Source organism: Hyperolius riggenbachi, chromosome 10 (assembly GCF_040937935.1).
Source record: "Hyperolius riggenbachi isolate aHypRig1 chromosome 10, aHypRig1.pri, whole genome shotgun sequence".
Classification (NCBI taxonomy): domain Eukaryota; kingdom Metazoa; phylum Chordata; class Amphibia; order Anura; family Hyperoliidae; genus Hyperolius; species Hyperolius riggenbachi.
The window spans coordinates 24407672-24423613 of record NC_090655.1 but is presented as its reverse complement, the minus strand read 5'-3'; the positions used below and the strand labels follow the sequence as shown (position 1 = coordinate 24423613).

General features: G+C 46.3%; 1 protein-coding gene across 7 annotated transcripts in view; it reads right to left on the bottom strand.

Annotated features, from left to right (window-relative positions):
* The window catches only part of CTBP2 (C-terminal binding protein 2), a 176689-nt gene that overhangs the window by 50332 nt on the left and 110415 nt on the right, over positions 1–15942 (bottom strand). Inside the window, exon 1 of one of the 7 annotated variants that reach the window (XM_068258286.1) lies at positions 14799–14849. The exons of the other annotated variants lie outside the window; for them this stretch is intronic. The gene's annotated coding sequence lies outside the window, so the exon portion shown is untranslated. Of the gene's footprint in view, positions 1–14798; positions 14850–15942 lie in introns of those variants that run through there. 7 annotated transcript variants of the gene reach the window in all.

Genomic DNA, 15942 nt, shown 5'->3' with positions numbered 1-15942 from the left:
GATACTGTAGGGGGGTCAGGGGAAAATGAGCTGAACTTACCCGGGGCTTCTAATGGTCCCCCGCAGACATCCTGTGCCCGAGCAGCCTCTCACCGATGCTCTGGCCCCGCCTCCAGTTCACTTCTGGAATTTCAGACTTTAAAGTCTGAAAACCACTGTACCTGCGTTGCCGTGTCCTCGATCCCGCTGATGTCATCAAGAGTGCACAGCGCAGGCACAGTATGGTCTGTGTCTGCGCAGTACACTCCTGGTGACATCAGCGGGAACGAGGACACGGCAACGCAGGCGCAGTGGTTTTCTGACTTTAAAGTCAGAAATTCCAGAAGTGAACTGGAGGCGGGGCCGGAGCATCGGTGAGTGGCTGCGCCAACACAGGATGTCTGCGGGGGACCATTAGAAGCCCCGGGTAAGTTCAACTCATTTTCCCCTGACCCCCCTACAGTATCCCTTTAAAGGGAACCAGAGACGTTGGGGGAAAGGTTTTATACATACCTGGGGCTTCCTCCAGCCCCATACGCACAGATCGCTCCCACGCCGCCGTCCTCCGCTGCCTGGATCCGCCGATACCGGGTCCCGTCATTGCCGCGAGTCGGCCACGGCCAATTGTCCGCATCACAGGGGCTCCCTCCATATACCTACATGTGCGGCTGCCTACTGCGCATCCGCATGCGTAAGGGTATGGAGGGAGCCCCTCTGATGCGCCAATTGGCCGCGTCCGCCGGAAGTGACGGGGCCCGGTACCGGCGATACAGGAAGCGGAGGATTGCGGCGTGGGAGCGATCTGTGCGTATGGGGCTGGAGGAAGCCCCAGGTATGTATAAAACCTTTTGCTATTTTTTCCCTATCCTTCCTCTCTGGTTCCCTTTAAGGCTCCCTGCACACTGCAAATCCAGATTCAGTTTCCAATTTTCAATTCCGATTTTCCCTGAATACATTCAACAGAAAAACGGATCAAAAAACGCAGCATGCAGTAAAGATTAAAAATCGAAATCGCATGCAGTGTGCAGGGAGCCTTTATAGGCCGTTAGGCGTGGTCCACACTATCACAGAATTTTTGTCATACAGTCACCATCCACCCTACAAACCCCTTGTTCAGAGTGTCTCTCCTCCCTTCTCCATTAACCACTTAAGGACCACAGGCTTACACCCCCCTAGTGACCAAATTCATTTTTCCTCCTTTTATTGCCACCAACAGAACTCTCTGTTAGTGGCATCTGATCGCTGCTGCAGACTTTTTTTTATAATTTATTTGCTCTTTTATTTTAAATAAATGTTACTATTTCTTCCCTATCCCCTCCCTCCCCCTGAGATCCAATCAGGGCGATCGCGTAGTGAGGCAATCTAGGGGACAGCCAAGTGACAGTCCCCAGTACAGCGCTGTGGTAGATCGCAGTGTGGTACAATGTAAATGAATGGCCGTTTCTTTTCTTTTTTTTAGTCTGCCAGCAACGATCACCATTGGAAGACTGTTGACGGAGCAGCGCTCAGTCACTCAAGGGGGGACGCACGCACATCGGTGGGTGCAATTCCCGCAAGTCTCTTCCCGCAGGACTTGAAGCCTTTTGGCATTAGGCGTTCCTGGGGGAGCCACTCTGCGGCCACTGATCGGCATTAGGCGGACGCAGAGTGGTTAAGTAGCGCATCATTACCATGCTCACTCCCTCTCCCCCCGCAATTTAGCAACATATTTTGAAGGGTAACATTAAACACTAAACTTAGGATATTGCTGTAGAGTAGATGTTAAATATAAATCAAAACTAATCCTTGGTAAGAGTACTTGTAGAAGGTACAGACAGGGAAACAGAACATGGATCAGGCCCTAGGCAATGTAACTGTGGGTACATGTAAGAGTGATGTGCAGGTGCTCTGCAGGGGAATGAGGGGATTCTTCCTCTATTACACATTCTTCATGCATGATCTGAACATGGATCAGGCCCTAGGCAATGTGACTGTGGGTACATGTAAGAAAGATGTGCAGGTACTCTGCAGGGGAATGAGGGGATTCTTCCTCTATTACACATTCTTCATGTACAATCTGAACATCTATCAGGCCCTAGGCAATGTGACTGTGGGTACATGTAAGAAAGATGTGCAGGTACTCTGCAGGGGAATGAGGGGATTCTTCCTCTATTACACATTCTTCATGCACAATCTGAACATGGATCGGGCCCTAGGCAATGTAACTGTGGGTACATGTAAGAGTGATGTGCAGGTACTCTGCAGGGGAATGAGGGGATTCTTCCTCTATTACACATTCTTCATGCACAATCTGAACATGGACCAGGCCCTATGCAATGTAACTGTGGGTACATGTAAGAGTGATGTGCGGGTACTCTGCAGGGGAATGAGGGGATTCTTCCTCTATTACACATTCTTCATGCACAATCTGAACATGGATCAGGCCCTAGGCAATGTGACTGTGGGTACATGTAAGAGTGATGTGCAGGTACTCTGCAGGAGAATAAGGGGATTCTTCCTCTATTACACATACTTCATGCACAATCTGAGCATGGATCAGGCCCTAGGCAATGTGACTGTGGGTACATGTAAGAGTGATGTGCAGGAGAATGAGGAGATCCTTCCTGGTGTAATGGTTATGGGCTCTGCCTCTGACACAGGAGACCAGGGTACAAATCTTGGCTCTTCCTGTTCAGTAAGCCAACACCTATTCAGTAGGAGACCTTAGGCAGGTCTCCCTAGCACTGCTACTGCCTATAGGGCTCGTCCTAGTGGCTGCAGCTCTGGCGCATTGAGTCCGCCAGGAGAAAAGCGCGATATAAATGTTATTTGTTTTGTCTTCCTCTATTACACATTCTTCATGCACAATCTGAACCAGGTTTACGGATGACAGACAACACCTATGTTCTATGAGCACAACATTCTCAGTGTATTCACAACCGCTCTGCGGGGAGTGCATATGTACTACTGTGCAATTTCATTTTGTAGTCACCAAACCCAATTTAACTACATATCAAATTAATGGATTTCATGAGAAAAGGGAGTACATCAATTTGCATAACCATGCATCAATGCAGAATTATTTCAATCTCATTGATCATCCATACTAGCGATACAACTAAACATCAGACTTCTTACTGCAGAGGTGCTATTTATCCTATATAATAGAACCCTTGTCCCTGCATCCTCCTGTGTCCCTGTGTCTGTGCGTTTGGGCCAGTGCACATGTGCAGACATAGGACGGGTGGCAGGCAGCTGTGCACGTGCGCACACACGTTGGGGGACCTGGTCGTGCATGGGCATATTAGGGAGCGTGGCCGTGAGCATGTGTGTGGGAGCAAAGCAGCAGGCGGCTTGGGTAAGGTGGGAGAAGGTGGTGAGGGGGGTTGCAGCCGAGCCCTAGCACCCATTTTCAAAGGGCGGGCTTATTACTAGTTATATATAAAAGATTTGTGTGCACACATCAGATATACAGGCAGCATCCGATATGAATATCGGACTTTAAAGACACGGGGACTAATTTATTGCAGCAGCAGAAGTAACTATTTTTTGATTTGTTTATTTTATTTTTGTTGACTAAGCACTGCTATCACTGTATATACAGTATATGTTATTTATGGTTACCGTTATCTGAGAAATAACTTTATCGTAATTTTTCTTAAAGAGAACCCGAGGCAGATTTTTAAAATCTTAATAGGATACAGAGGCATGTTCTGTGCACAATGACCTGCCTGTGAGTCCTTCTGCTGCCCTTGCCAGCTCCCCTCGACGCTCCCCGCTAGCTTCCTCCAATCAAAAGCTAAGCTGCGACCCAGGAAGTACTCCTGGACTGCGGCTTAGTTTCCGATTGGAGGAAGCTAGCGGAGGCGGGGGAGCCATGCAATGGAGGAGGCAATGCAGGGAAACGGTTTGACAAGCCTCAGGTAAACAGACGGCTAGCGACAAGCAGATTGTCGCTAGCCTGGCGATATTTATCAGGGGAGACAGCAGAGACTGGGGGAGGGGGGGGGGGAATGGCAGCAGCAGGACACAGTGGCAGGTCATTGTGCACAGAACATGCCTCTGCGTCCTATTAAGATTCAAAAACTCCGCCTCAGGTTATCTTTAAAGAGAACCTGAGATGGGTTCTAAGAATCCAATTAGCATACAGAGGCTGGTTCTGCATATAATGACCAGCCTCTGTTGCTATACTGCTGCCCCCCATAAATCAATCGCCGACACACAGCATGTCGCCAGCCGGCTGTTTACATGTGAAGTGTCAGTCTGCCGCTCCCCTGCCTCCTCCATAGCGCCGGTCCCCGTGTCTCTTCCTTCCAATCAGCGGGGAGGGAAGGGACCCAGGCGGGGCTATGGAGGAGGGATGGGAGCGGCAGACTGACACTTTACATGTAAACAGCCGTCGCCAGCACGGCGATTGATTTATGGGGGATTGCAGGGCGGAGACAGTATAGCAACAGAGGCTGGGTATTCTATGCAGACCCAGCCTCTTTATGCTAATTAGATTCTTAGAACCTACCTCGGGTTCTCTTTAATGAATTACAGTTTACATTTATTAGGAGTCGGAATTGGTGCATTTTTTCCCCAACTCCAGGTACCCAAAAATTGCTCCCACTCACCAGCCCTGCTGCACATGCTCAGTGCGGATGCTCTCCTTTACGGCCGGGACATGAAGTGGTACCTTGCGCTGGAACGGTCGGCTCTTTAAGGATTCAGGAAACATCTGCGGCATCCAGAGCCTTCTAAATACTTAGTTAAGTATATAACTTCTTCCCTCCCCACGTCTGCTGTGCTTTACATTTCACTTTTTTTCATAGTGCCCTTTTAAAATGGACTCAAATTAAAAATACAAGATTTCAGAAATAAAATCTATTTTCTAAATTATAATAATAAATAGCATCCTTTTTTCAGCTGCATGATGACAAATAAAATATTTTACATTTATTGTAGGAACCCCTCCCTTCCTTTGAAATTGCCAGGACAGAATCCGGCAAACTGGTGGAGTAGGTGGTGTCCGGCAATGGAGGAATTGCTAATGGCTGACACCTGTATAACTAGTTATGCAAAGAGAAGGGTGAAAAGCAGGCACTGAAATGCTCATAGGCTTGAAGGAGTGTTTATTTATCGTTGTATGTGTCAGAGTGGTGCAACTAAATATTTTTAATTAAAAAAATGTTTGGTTTGGGTCCGCTTTAAGAACGCTATCATTTTAGATAAAATGTGACAGTTGTATTAAATAGCGTAGATGGAAACATTAGAACTAATCAATTCTTAATAGACCATGAAGAAAAAAAAAATCGAATATTTTTTATAATTCTTTTGCAATCATTTCAAAATCAAGTAGACTATATTAAATTCTATGTGCATTTGGCCAGCAGAGGAACTGTAGTGAAAAAAACATTGTGAATAATATTGCTTTATATATTATTCATTTATACTTAGTGTTTGCCCATTGTAAAATCTTTCCTCTCCCTGAGTAACAGTCTGACATTTATCACATGATGTCATTTTTACTGCTGGCAGGTGATCTCTGCAGAATGTTTGTTTCTGAGAATTCCAAAGCCAGCGAAATTCATGCCTGGTCCCCCAGAATGCTCTGGGAGGAGAATTCTGCATAGCTAAACAGCCTATGCTAAGCATCCCTGGGAGGGTGGGGCTACAATTAGGACATTAATGTTGCATACACACTTGAGATAAAAGTTTTTGGAAAAGGCAAGATCACAGACCAATTTTACCCCATTCCATGTAGTATGAGAGCCATATGCTACACCAGGGGTCTCAAACTTGCGGCCCGCGGGCCATTTGCGGCCCTCGATACAATATTTTGTGGCCCGCGCCAGCAAAACCTTCCTTACAGTTCGCTTCAGTGCTCCCAAGTAATCCGCCGCATCCCTGCCGCTAAATGAGGGCTGCAGAGCCCCCAAATCGCCCGGGGGGCAATCCGCCGGCATTTCCTGGATGGGGCAGAGCTTTCAGCTTCAGCTCTGCCCCTCCTGACGTCAATCGCGGCGCATCGCCACCTTTGCCCGCCCCTCTCACTCTTCCTTCACAGAGAGGGGCGGGGAGAGGTGGCGATCCGCCACGATTGACGTCAGGAGGGGCAGAGCTATAGCTGGAAGCTCTGCCCCTTCCAGGATATGCCGGCGGATTGCCCCCCGGGCGATTTGGGGGCTCTGCAGCTCTCGTTTTGTGGCGGGGACACGGCGGATTACTTGTAATGGGAGCACTGAAGCGAACTATAAGGTAAAATAGGCAAAATAGTTCACTTCAGTGTGAATTTGATTTTGAAATAAAAATCAATGCAAGGGATGGGGGGTTGGCGGGAGCTGCTGATTGACTTTTTTTGTGAAATCCCTTTTGCGGCCCAGCCTCATCCTGACTTTGCCTCCTTCGACCCCCAGGTAAATTGAGTTTGAGACCCCTGCTCTACACAGTCTATTCTATGGAGCTGCACTCCCCATCAGTCAGAAATATTTGCAAGATGCTGCACACAAAGATGCCCGTACACATTCAAAAGATCATTATCTGCAAAAGATCTCTTCCTGCAAAAGATACATTCCTGCAAAACACATTCATAGTCTAGGATATCTGCAGATCCTCATACACACCTTGTTTAACAGACTTCATCTGCATATCTGGCAATCATCTGCAGATCTGATAATCCATCCTAGTGGATCTGATCTGCAGATGATTGCCTGTTAAACAAGGTGTGTATGATGATCTGCATATCTCAGACTATGAATGCATTTTGCAGAAATGGATCTTTTGCAGGAACGGATCTTTTGCAGGAACAGATCTTTTGCAGATAATGATCTTTTGAGTGTGTACGGGCATCTTTGTGAGCAGCATCTTGCAAAGATTTTATCTGATGGGGAGTGCAGCTCCATAGAATAGACTGTGAAGGTATGGCTCTCATACTACATGGAATGGGGTAAGATTGGTCTGTGATCTTGCCTTTTCCAAAGACTTTTATCTCAAGTGTGTATGTAGCCTTACTGTAAAAGTGGGCACCCTGAATAATTAACTTACTGAATTATGTTACATGTCACTACAGGGCCTCTTTACATCTTGTATTCATATACAAGCTTTCTACGTGTGCTGCTGCAGTTTGCTGCAATCCCCAAACATCTGCTGCGCTCGGATGCAGCTCACGGCTCTGTGAGCAAACCTCATGCGCTCAGAGATACAGGATCCGATCGGAAGGCGGGAGTAATTATCTCATTAACACCCTCCTGTGACTCGGAGCCCTGCCATACATTATTCCCATGCTGCACGGAGGATAATAATAACAGTGCACTCACACTCTACAAATGGAAGGAATTAAGCAGTGTAAACAGTCAATGCAGAGTCAGCGAATGCCTCCATCCCTCCCCAGCACGCAGGTCGCGGAAGATAAATTTGGAAGTTACCGTGGAGATGCTCATCCTGGGAGCTTAGCCACACCCACTGGTTGCCTAACAACACGGGTATATTAAAGGAGTCCGCACACAGACTTAAAGAGGAACTCCAGTGAAAATAATGTAATAAAAAAGTGCTTCATTTTTACAATAACTATGTATAAATGATTTAGTCAGTGTTTGCCCATTGTAAAATCTTTCAAATCCCTGATTTACATTCTGGCATTATTACATGGTGACATTTTTACTGCTGGCAGGTGATGTAGCTGCTGCTTGCTTTTTTTGGCAGTTGGAAACAGCTGTAAACAGCGATTTCCCACAAGGCAGCAAGGTTCACAGACCGGAAACTGCCAGAAGTATGTGCTTTTCTTGTTTCTTGTGGGAGGAGTTTCACCACAATATCAGCCATACTGCGCCCCCTGATGGTCTGTTTGTGAAAAGGAATAGATTTCTCATGTAAAAGGGGGTATCAGCTACTGATTGGGATAAAGTACAATTCTTGGTCGGAGTTTCTCTTTAAGAAGCAATCAACGTGAAGTTTATTGTCCCATCACATTCATGTGCAAAAAATGTCTGACCCACATAGACCGACGATCGTTTGGGGGCCACAAAGGGTCCCCTTTATCAAGGCAGATAGCAGAAAAGACGCGATCTGCTATCTGCCTTGATAAAGTGGACCCTTTAAGGCCCCGAAACGATCATTGGCCTATGTGGGTCAGACATTTTTTTGCACATGTATGTGATGTGACAATAAACTTCACGTTGGTTGCTCCTTAAAGGGACACTTAAGCCAGAAAAAAAAAACGATTTTTACTCACCTGGGGCTTCTACCAGCCCCCTGCAGCAGTCCTGTGCCCTCGCAGCCACTCACTATTCTTCTGGTCCCCTGCTGCCAGCTAGTTTCGTTTTTTGCCGACAGGCCTGTCAGGACTGGCCACGCGTAGCTTTTTCCGCATTCCCGACTGTAATTAGCGCTACTGCGGGGCACAACTCGTACAAAAATACGCGTTGCCGCATTACGAACGCATAGATAAGCGTCAATGCGTATTTTTGTACGCGTTGCGCCTCACAATAGCACTACTTACAGTCGGGAATGCAGAAAAAGCTACGTGTGGCCAGTCCTGACGGGCCTGTCGGCAAAAACGAAACTAGCTGTCAGCGGGGTCCCAGAGGATTAGCGAGTGGCTGCGAGGGCACAGGACTGCTGCAGGGGGCTGGTAGAAGCCCCAGGTGAGTAAAACTTTTTTTCTGACTTAAGGTTCACTTTAAGTTGGTGTGTGGACTCCTTCATGGCAATTACTATTGAGCAGCCTAGGAGCCCGGCACCAGCATACAAACAGATGTGAGTGCGGTTCTATGTTGAATCGGGTATTTCCACACCAGCAAAAAAGTAAGCATTTAAAATATGACAGAACCAACAGGTTTTTGGACAAGTCCATCTCTGCATGGGCGATTCTCAGTGTTTTTTTTGTTTTCAATAGCATTTCCTGAACTGCAGTCTAACTGCCAAGATAGACACCAGCCCACCTCCCTAATCACTTGCACACTATTTTGGCAGTTAAAGAGAAACCCGTGACTAGGGTCTAGGTCTGTATGGCTGATATTGTGGTGAAACCCCTCCCACAGTGTGATGGCAGGACCAGGGTGCTGACATCACACTGTGGGAGCCTTGTTGCATTGTGGGAAATAACAGCTGCTTCCAACTGCAAAAAAAGCAGCATCTCCTTCCAGTGACATCACCTGCCAGCAGTAAAAATGTCACCATGTGATAAATGTCAGAATGTAAATCAGGGAGAGGAAAGATTTTACAATGGGCAAACACTGACTAAATCATTTATACATAAGGATTGTAAAAATGAAGCACTTTTGTTCAATATGTTGTCTTCACTGGAGTTCCTCACTTAGAATCGGACATTCAGGTTATCCTTTAGAAAACAAAGAAAACTCTGAGAATACCCCATGATGAGATGGACCAGTCCAAAACCTGTCAGTTCTGTCAGATTTTTACTGCTTACCTTTTTTGCTGGAGTGGTCCTTTAAAGGGGAAGGAACACTGCAGTTGCAGCAGCATGAATACAAGTCTAATAGGACAACTTTACAGTGAACTGTAGTAAAAATAACAATTGCTTTTGTTTTTACAATATTCTTTTATAATTTGTTGAGTCCATTTGCCCATCGTATAAGGTTTCCTCAACCCCAATTTACATTCTGAAATTTATCACAGGTGGTGGCATCTTTTGTCCTGTCAGGTGCAGCTCTGTTGAATGTTTGTGTACCGAGTCCTAAAGCCAGTACAAAATATATCTGATCTCCCAGAATGCTCTGGGAGAAAAATTCTGTGTTGCTTAACAGCCTAGGTTAAGTAACACAGCCAGGGCGGAGCTATATACCAATATACAGCATTATATAGAAAAGGGTTTCTTCTGCTGCTGAAACCAGGAAAATTACCATAAAAGTGGGTATCCTGAATAATTTACAGCATTTATGACTACAGGTCTTCTTTACCTCATTCTGTTGTCACATAGAGGCCAGAGGGTAATGTCATCTTTCTTGCACACTTGTCATGGGAGAAATGTGGAGGCTGACATAGCTGATCTCTGCCTAAGTAATGCCGGCTTGCTGACTGTAGCGCAGAGAACACAAGCATGCTGGGAAAGCGCTCTAGAGCTGCAAGCCCGTCCCAGACAGACCAGGGATTCAGTTATAATAAACAGAAGACTGTGTTCTCCCCAGAAATTTTTTCCAGCCGAGTGGCATGAAATGGTAGCCGGGTGGCATGAAAAAGTAGCCGGGTGGGTCGAGATGAGAGAATGCAGGGCCACTGCTTCTGTGACAGACTCTGCTTACCACATAGGAGGAGGTGAGCCGATGACAGCCGGGTGGTCATCAAAACTAGCCGGGTGGAGCACCCGCCTAAAAGAGCCTGGGGAGAACACTGAGAAGAGCAGAAGCATTGCTAACAATGAGAGCGTTATGCTAGCTATAAAGGGGACCCCCTCATAACTTTTATCCAATCTCCAGATAGAACAAGCAAGGACTGAAACCAAGGCACCCAAGGAATCTCGCCAAACAGGACCCAAACAAATGTAAAGGCTGGACTTCCTTTCACCCATTACAGGAAGTTAGAGTATCCCTCCAACAGCAATAAAACCTGCTCAGTTTAAAATCTGACTTAGCGTCTGTTGCCATTGGAGATATTCACTCTTGCTTATGTGTCACTGGTGACAGGAGGTAAAGGGAATCTAATGGGGACACAGAAAGCAAAGCAAAACAACTCCAACTCTTTGGGCCAGTTTTCACTATCGCGAATCTGCATGTGTTTTCTGCATGCAGATTCGCATAACCAATACAAGTTAATTAGCCTGTTTCCACTTGTCAGGAAAACAGAGTTTTTCTGTGCAGAAAAAATCTGCACAGCAGAGCCATCAGAATTCCCACTGTAAGAGATAGCGGACCCACTGCCAATATGCATGTGGCAGCGGGCTCCGCTTCCCAGGCTCTCACCGCTGGTGTGCCGCCAAGCGGGGCAGTGCGGACGGCGGAGTCCGCGTGCTTGGCAGACTCCGCCGCGCAGTTGCTTCCTGTGGGGTCCCCTTCGCCGGCCCTCACTCTCTGCATGACGCGCGCGCGAGGAGGCAGGATCTTTATGCCTCTAGACGGGGAGTCAGCTGACCAGGCGGTTAGCTGACTCCGGCTGCTCTGGTGATTGGCTGGGGCTCTGGGGCGGCGCTGGGCAGCTCTTTTGCTACATATAGGACTTGCTTGTCAGTAGCAAGTTGTCTGCTGTCGTGAATACATCCGTGTTAGCGCTCAGACCTTAGCTCAGTTTCCTAGGTGTTGATACCAAGGACGTCACACCTTAGATTAGAATTGTATTTGTATATTTACCTGTGTTTTGACTCTGGCTATCCTTGACTACTCTTTACTCTAATCGCTCTTGTACTTCTGCCTATCTGATTCAAGTTGCCGACCCTGCCTGTTTACCGACTCTGAATCAGCCTTCCGTTTCTGTACTGCTGCCGCCTTCTCTGTTGCCGAACGTCTGCTTGTCTGACCTTTCTCCCTTCAGTGGAACGTCTCCCACTGTAGGGTTATGTCTGAGGCTTGCCTCTCCGAGACGCCTGCCCTAGCAGACGATTACTGCCAGGGCCTGAGCTTCCTCTCTTTGCCGGGTTTGAGGATCTCACACATGGGGTTTCCATTCAGAGGTAACCACACCTCTGAGGAATTGCCGTGTGGTGGATATTTCCACGATCTTGTGAATTATTGCTGTCGTTATTGTTATTTACTGTGTTGGGTGTCCGGAGGTTAGTTTCACTTGTATTATTGGTGATTCTGCAGATCATCAATAATCAGGTGATATCTCTATTATTGGCGATACTGCAGATCACCAATAATCAGATTCTCTCTGTTTGCTGACACCAATCCTGACACCCACACAATGTAATTATTAGCAAATTTGCATGCGGTTTTGCTATGCGAATTTTCCATGCGAGTTCGTGTACGTTTTCGCATAAAATCAATGTAAAAGCACACTGGCACTGACATGGTGAATTCGCATACTTACTAACATATGCGAAAATGTACGCGAATTCGCTGTAAAATTTGCATCCGCAAGCTAATTCATTTTTTTGCGTTTTCCGCATCTAATTGGCACCGCACAAGTGGAAACGAGCCCTTTTATACTCTATCCAAAACTTTAAAAAATAGTTTTGTCTGAAGTTTTACCAAGCCCCCAGGTCTGTCCTCTTATAAAGAGTATGCCCGCCACTTCCTCCTCCACAAAGTATCCCTCCCCCCTCCCCCACAGAGTGCAGCAGGCTTACATGCTTACATGTCCACAGGGCTGTGGAGTCAGAGTCGGAGTAATTTTGGGTACCTGAAGTCAGAGCCGGTGGTTTCAATAAACTGAGGAGTCAAAGTTGGATGATTTTTTAACCAAATCCACGAGCGCTGTAATAACAGTGCAGGAGATTTGGGTGCAACCGGCACCACCATAGGTCGTAATAGGAATTACGGCTATAGCACAGTCTAAATAAGCCATATACCGGCTGTTTCCTGCGCCTAAGTCTCCCGGCGGCCAGTTCATATGTATGCCCAAATCCATAGCCTTTCTAAAAATTAGACTAAGGAGTCAGAGTTGAGGAGTCGGAGCAATTTTGTGTACCTGGTGTCGGTTTCATAAACGGAGGAGGCGGATAATTTTTGTACAGACTCCACAGCCCTGCATGTCCGCTGGCTCTGCATACCCCGGGGATCACATATTGGGGAATTTGGTCGACTGTCTATGAAAGTCCCACCTTTAGAGGACTTAAAAGGAACTGCTAACAATGTCCTGGTGTCAGATGGCAGAGGACACCTTCGTCACCTTTGTGAGGTCCAGACCTCGATGGGTAAGAGCTGTTTTGGTGGCACAAGTGGGATCTACTTATTATTCATTAGGTAGTTTTATAATATTTTGTCTAGTCAGTGTAAATGAGCTGTGTAAAGTGGTGACCTGTAGAGAGTTAGAACTATTGGCTTTTTTCTGTCAGATAAACAGTACAGTATTTTTGCACAGCTGTGTTACCATCTTGAAATTAATAACTATGGTCGTACAAGCATGTGACCAGTGCCTGGTGGCATCAAATGTGGCACTACTGACAGGCCCCACTGATTGACACTTTCTACACACACTACAATTTTTCCCACAAGTAAAGGACAAGGGCCTGTCAAATCTACTCGACACCTTGAAACACCCCCCCCCCCCTCCAAACACACACACCACACACAGATGTCAGGAAGACTGTTGTCCTGTCATAAGGGTAGCCAAACACAGGCAGACAGAGATATTTCATTTGACAGTGTGCAGAAGGAGAATTCCTCCTTTGGACAAAATAATAATACTTTGCAAAAAAACAAAAACAAAACTGATCTGCTTTGATAGTTCTTTAGGCCAAGCATGATGTTAGCACCCCGCTTCTATGGAAAAGTCACCCCACAGAGATGCATACAAACTGCAATCCTTCTCTACTACAGTTGCACAAGCAAGTTAGCCATGGGGCAGTAAGGCAGACCAACAAATGTTGATTTAGGTAAAACTGTACATGGTTTATTGCAAGCTTTTAAAACATTAAAGGATACCTAAGCCCTTAATTCTGTAATTGGTGCCCTGTGCGTGTGTGTGTGGGGAGGTAGCCGGCGTGCGCGGTCACAGGTGCTCAAGCGTTCATACTGCGCATGCGCGGGCAGTATGTCCGGGTCAGAGTGCACATACACTAGCTACAGTACATCTTCCCGCAGGAGAAGACATTGCAATGCCCCAGCACGCAAGCGCAGAAGCATATTATAACAATACGCTTCCGCATACCCGAAGCAGGAAGTGACACCAACTTCCTGCATAGCCAGTGGCCAGACAGGGACCACCGAGCAGTCTTTCGCAGTGTGATGAGGTACGTCGGGTGTGACGCATCGCTAATGTTGGTTTCTGCAGGCATTATACTGTACAGAACTGGATCAGAACCGTACGGTTCCACCAAGCAAGCCTTGGCCTTTTATGTCGGGATGTAATGTGATCCCCAGTTTCTACAGGTCCTCCCATATCTGTGGGTCTTCCCTCCAGCTGCTTCCTGCTCCACCCCCAAGCATACCTCTTGTTTTAACCAAAACGTAGCCTTAATCTATCTGACTGCACTGTAGGTACAACATTATAAGCTCCCTCATGAGAAGCAACTGGTGTTAAAGGGAACCGAGCACCACTTTTCTTTTCCTGGTTTCTAATCGCTATAGGAGCTGCCATGTTCCCCCTCCCCTTCTAGCTGCCTATTATTTATCCAGGGGAAGGTGTGAAGATGGCATCTGTGACTTCTGTAGACTCTGAAGCACAGTGTTTTATCTACCCACCCCCCTATTGATGAAAGGTTTCATTTGCTCTCTGCTAATGTGTGCATTAATTACTTCAGTTTCATCAGTCCTTATATACCTGAAACTTCTGCGGTCCGGCAGGCCCTGGGAGTAGGGTAATAAAACCCTCTGCTGAACTTTTAAATGTAAAAAGAAGAGGTAAAATTTTAATTTTTATTTTATGAAGAAGTCACAGTGTTGGCAAGCATATTTAATGTGCTATTGAGATGGCCTGGTTGCTAAATACGGTGCTCGGTTCACTTTGTTTTACGTATGCTGTCAAGCAATGCATGTCATTGAGGATTATACAAAGTAATAGAAGAAAAAAAAAGGGTATGTAAAGCCATTTCTAGACTCTGTCATCTGTATATAATAACTCAATAAAGGCGGATGACATGCAAACAAACAAGACCACAAGCCCTTTTTTGTATCCAACCCACCTGTCTAATTATAGCAAAGTCTCCAACAGCTCTGAGCCTGCAGGGAGAGCTGCCACAATCTATTTCCTCAACCACACAAAGTACGGCACACACAGTCTAACGAAGTTAAGATTAGCAGTCCTACCGAGATCCGTCTTTTCCACTCGTTCATCGAATTGCCTGAAGAAATGGACATCTGTCTTTTCAACTCTTGTAAGATCACTTCAGGTTCATCATCTACTGTCACGTAACAGCTCCTCATCCTAATCTGCTCATAGGTCACCTAATATAACCCCAGCAGTGACCATTCAGGATCGACAATCTTCCAGATGGGACATGGGCACTAGAAATCCATTTTGTATGATGGAGATCAGCAGTTGCCAATAAAATATATGTTCGGTGGTGTAACTACAATTCATTGGCTCCCCAGCGAGACTTTGATGAAATCCCCCCATTGTTCGCACTCCTTCCCTTACGGGAGGCAAGGAAAGGAGTCCATCTCACCAGAGTCATAAAACAATTATGGCTATCAGACCCCTGTATCGGAGGAAGGGATGGTTCGTTGTTAGGACCCCCCACAGATCTGGGCCACCCCATGATTGCAGGAGCTGCTCCCCTCTAGTTACGCCCGTGTCTGTTGATTCAGGTCAGTCAGCTGGACTTAAAACATTTTAACCTCAATTTTCCCCAGCAGGAGTGAATTGGTAAAAAATGTTTCAGTTTAGAACTTATTTTTCAGCCCCCCAGCGCATGGGTTGGTGTGGAGGCTTAAAACTGTGCACACACTGTAGATTTTTCTCAAGAGAAATGATCTTTTATGATCACTTATGTAAGAGTTCTTCATCGACCCTTGCGGATGCACGCCTGGTGTCTCCTAAACTGTGGATAACACTCTATGGTGAGATTGAAACATTCAGTTGGCAACCACTACTAGGAACTTAATACCAGCTGGCCACATAAGAGACAAGGTGACAGTCTGCTGGACAGGGGGGATATTGGAGGCCACTTGTAAAGACAGTAGTGGGTCCTCTAAACCAATCACAAATAAATGCTTCAGGTAACAATGGCCTACTGTCAGAACGAAGCTTTATAATAATCAGATATCATATGGACAACACAGAAGTTGTTATCTTATAAGTCTTACATCTCCAAGAGTATGAAGCCCTCCTAAGCCCACTTCTATTAGCCCTCAAACGTTATGAACTTTCAGCATTTGATTAGTGGATGTCAATGGATGGCTAAATCTATTGTTAGGTGGATCAACCATAGCCAAGATGGTAGAGCGTAAG